Genomic DNA, 4,940 nt, shown 5'->3' on the forward strand with positions numbered 1-4,940 from the left:
ATATATATATACAGCAAAGTGCAACCACTTTAAGACACAGGTGAGTTTTGACAATCGAATGCACTGTGTAGCTTCTAGCAACACTGCTGAGACACAGAACAGTTCTGTCACCCACAGTGCTGCCCCACACAACCAGCTCCCCGTCAGACCCGCCTCCCAGCCCGGCAACCACTGCTAGGCCCGAGCGAGCGGCCTCCGTCGTCAAGCATGAGTTGGGCTGTGACAGAACTTGGCATCCATGTAATTGTGCAGTCCATACCCTTCTATATTTGGCTCCTTTCCCTCAGCAGAAAGCTTTTGCGATTTATCATAATATTGTGTATATAGAGCTCACCTTTTCATTACTGAGTGGTGGTCCTCTGTGCAGACACACAAGTTATTCAGCTCCCGAGATCAGAGACAAGACAAACACGTGAAATGAATAAAACTTCATATGATTATTTGTGTGCAGTCTTTGGGTACCCATGTCCTCACTTCTCTTGGGTAAATACCTAGAAGTAGATCTTTGAATCACTTGCTAGGTGCATGTTTACTTTATAAGCTGCCAAACTGTTTTCTAGGGTGGCCGTGTAGTTTAGCATGTGTGCCGGCTGTGTGGGGAGTTACAGCTGCTTCCCGTCCTTACTACACTTGCTATTGTCAGCTTTCTTAGTTTTTGCCATTTTAGTGGTTATTTAATGGCATGCTATGTGTTTTAATTTTCTTCTCCATGACTGAAGATAATGAGCATTTTCATGTGCTCCTTGGTCATTTATACCTTCTTTTGTGACATGTCTATTCAAATATTTTGCCCATTTTTTGCTTCTTTCATTATTTAGTTGTAAGAATGTAACTATGTGTGAAAATATAATTTGTATGTATTCTCTCTCTCTCTCTCTCTCTCTATATATATATATATATATATATATATGTATGTATGTATTCGTTTTCTTGACAGTATCTATCAAAGAACAAAATTTAATTATTATGGAAACTAGTTCATGTCTTCCTAGATTTCTAACTTCTGCTGGTTTCTTTGCTTCAGCACATCAATATTTCATCTTCCGATAACCACCCAAACCAAACCAATCCAAAGAACCAAACACCTTCAAAAGCCTTTTACGGAATTCATTTCCTTTCCAGTCTGCCTCTTCCTCTCCTTGCTTCACAAACAGGCAGCTCAAAAACAAAGTCTTTTTCCTGCTTCCACATTGCCTAAAACCTCATTCCTACTACATCCCATACTCCCTGCGCCCTCCGGGAGAGTGGTGCTCAGAAGGCTGCCGCGATAGAGCACTCAGATGTCTCAGGCTTCTCTTCTTTGACTCCTGGGGTGGGGCTGGGGAGAGGACAGAGGTGGGGCTTGTGGAGATGAATGTAGGACTGGGGAAACCCTTTGACTACTCTTTGTAATGAGTCTTGCTTCCTCTAATATCCTTTTGTTACTGTCTAAATAATCACCACATCTACGTATTTCCTTAAAAATGATGGACACAGGGCGGGGGAGATAGCTCTGCAGTCTAAGCGCCTGTGTAGGCAAACACAAGGACCCAGAGTTTGATCCCTGGCACTGCATTTTGTGCCAGCCTCGCCCTGGGCATGTCGAGTCGGCCCCCAACCCATGCCTGTAATCCCAGAGCTAGGGAGGCTGGCACAGGAGGATCACTGCGACTCCAAGCTGTGTAATGAGACCCCATGACAAATACAAAAGAATTTTAAAAAGCAAATGATGGAGATATTCTGAGGACAGCCACCTTTCCTCGACATGCATTCTGAGTCATGCGACCTCCCAGTAAGGTTGCTCCTCAGCCACACCTCTCTCCTCCTACATGTCTGCCTAATGAGCCCTTTGAGCTTTATCCCTCCTGACCTCCCTGCCACAGGGGTAAGTGTGAACCACACCCTTTTCTCCTTGTACTCCTTTTCTTGCTTAGCAAACATACTGAGTGACCATTGGGCAGTAGTATTCAACTGCAAAGTGGTTGACTCCAGACTGAGTGCCAGGGTGAAGTCCTTGAGATTGGTGAGGCAGCTGAATCATCTGCCACTGCAGCGTGATGGACATGAGGACAGAGAAGTGGTACCCAGGCCAGCTGATGAAGCCCCTGGGGCAGCAGCTGCAAAGGATGTCAATGCCTGTGTAAGTAAGGCAAGTGAAGTGCAGGAGACCTGGGCAATACAGAGAACAGCTCTGATATGGGGAGCTTAGGGCACCACGGGACAGAAGAACTGCACTGCCTCTGGGTACCACAAATGTTATTGTCCACTGAAATCCCTCCTCTCATGTAACAGAAATGGGTTTATAGCCGTTGGCTGGATCTGTGCATATGGCCAGACTACATTTCCCAGCCTCCTTTGCTGTTAGGTGAGGGTGCATAACTCAGTCATCAGCAATGAGAGTGAACAGACATGAGTGCTCCTCCCTCATGCTTTCTCCCCTTCGGGAGATCTGGGTAGAGACAGTAACTGAGGGCCCAAAGAGAAGGGTGCCATGGGAAGGAAAGAGCTCAAATGACAGGGTGGAGCACTGTCCAGCACACTTGAACAATGGGCCAGGAGGGCTACAGAGGCCACACAAGAACTTCTAGTAGGTCAAGCCATGGAAAATTGGGTGTCATTTTTATTGTGGTATAACTATCTTACATAATACATTCTGATTATGGTGCATTTGTGAAAACTTTGTAAAGTCTGCAGATAGGTAAACAAAAATTTTTAAAAAAGGAGTGAAGTACTGTTAATAATTGGTAGGGCCAGCCAAATAGCTCAGCGGATTAAAGCACCTGCTTAGGCAGACACAGGGGCTGGGAGTTCAATCCCCTGGCATGCAATGCTGGCCCCACCCCTGGGGGCGTGCTGAGACTTCAGCAACTGAGATGGGGCATGGTGACGCATGTGTGTAATCCCAGCAGTTGGGAAGCTGTAAACAGGAGGATCACTATGAGTCCGATCTATGCAGTGAGATATAATAATAATAATAATAATAATAATAATAATAATAATAGATTATCTGTGGGCAGAAGAATTATGGAAAGATTTCTTTCTTTTTTTTTTTTTTCTACTTCTCTGCCTTTTCCAAATGGCTGCAATGAACACATGTAATTTTTAAAAATGCATTTGGTTGTTACAGGGTCTCACTATGCAGCTTGGACTTGTAGTGATCCTCCTGCTTTCAGCTTCTCCAGAGCTGGGTTTACAGGTGTACATCCCTACACCCGGACTCAGACTGGCTCAGCCTGCCCTGGGAGCTGGGCTGGTGTGGCATGCGGTGCCAGGGATTGAACCACCATTCCTGCACTTGCCTAAGCAGGCGCTTTAGTCCACTGAGCTATCTTGCCAGTCACCTGTAGCTTTATATTTAGACAAATATAAAATCTCTACATTTGTGTAGCAATATAGAGATTATAACAAGCATGTACAAAGTGTATTCAAGGAAATTTAAAGATGGGAGAAGAAAGAAAAATGAAAAGTAAGAAAATCCAATTCCACACTCTTTAAGAACCAGTCACTCAAAGAGCAAGGTCAGAGACCGGTCCGCAAGATACTCCCATCCAGCCTGTCTGGATTCCTACTCTCTGGACTCACTGGCCCCATCATGCACACTGCTTGCTATGGTTTGTATCTAGTTGTTCCCCCAAAGCCTCAATAAGTCATGGGGTGAATGTGCTCTAGGAACAGCAGGGGCTCCAGGGGCGGAGCCGGAAGATCAGGGCTGGGCTGGAGGGGTGGGACCAGAGCTTGAACTGGCAGCTCATGCTTCTCCAGGCCAGCAGCCTCTTGGAGCTGTGCAGCCGGTCAGCCTCTCCTCCAGATCCTGTAGCGCAAGGCAGCAGTGTCTGCGGTTGAGGCCACCTTGGGCACAGAGGAGATGTTTGGAGAAGACAGAGGCACTGACCCTCTCTCCTGAGCAAGTAAGGCTTCCAGGTCTTGCTATGTCATTCATGCTGTTTAAAACTATGAAACCTCCAGTAACTGTGAGCTAAATAAATCTTTCCTTCTCTCATTTTGAGTGTCAGGTATTTGTCCCAGCAATGAAAGAAGAGTCGCCAAGATGCTACTGTTGGGTGCTCTTTCTCGGCCTCCGTTCTCGGCAGGCCCCGCCTCGGGCCCTTCCTTCTCACACCACGTTCCTTCTGAAGTGGCCACATCCTCGCCTGGTCTCCCCAGCTTGGCCTTGCAGCTGAGCTCCGAATCCCGAGGGCCCCTGCCTATGTTGCCTTGTGGGAGAATTCCACCTCTTCCCACCTCCTCCTGGGGCCTGATGCCACCCACCCATTCAATTCTGCCCAACCCAAAAGGATGCTGGTGTAGTTGTCATCCTTGACCCCTTTGTTCCTCACCCAGGGCTCCTCCTTCCACCTCCTTGGCAGCTTTCCGAAGCTTCTCACTCCCTTCACGCCCATCGCCAGGCTGTATTCAGACTATACCTCTGGTATGAATTGTTACAACTCCCTTGATTCATCCCCAGGTTCTCAACACCCTCAATATTGCCCCAAGAATTATGTCTCTCTAACTTAACAGGAAACAAGAAACTATTTCATGTGTTCAGAAAAAGATATGAAGAATAAATACAATAAAAGTCTATATACCTACACTTGGAATTAACTGGGAGCAGTTTCTGCTTATTTTCTCACAGGTAAACATCTCTAAAACACTGATGCTAAATTTTTATGTTACACTCTTCCCTGAAGAGCCTCAGTGGATCCAAATTGCACTCAATATAACTTCCACACTCCTTAAACTGACTTCTAAGGCCGTGGGCAGCACAGCAGCCCTTAGGGGTGCAGGCTCCGGCATCAGCCACTTACCAACACGCACATTTTCTCCGTTACTGAGCTTTTCTGGGCCTCAGTTTCCTTGCTGGCAAAATAGGGAAAGTGTACTGGAGGGCTTTGGGATTGCTTCACAGTGCTACTCAGCACAAGCCGTAGTCTTCAAAACAGGTTTCTAACTCATCTATCCCA

The sequence above is a fragment of the Octodon degus genome, unplaced genomic scaffold (assembly GCF_000260255.1).
Source record: "Octodon degus isolate 3935 unplaced genomic scaffold, OctDeg1.0 scaffold00131, whole genome shotgun sequence".
Taxonomy (NCBI): domain Eukaryota; kingdom Metazoa; phylum Chordata; class Mammalia; order Rodentia; family Octodontidae; genus Octodon; species Octodon degus.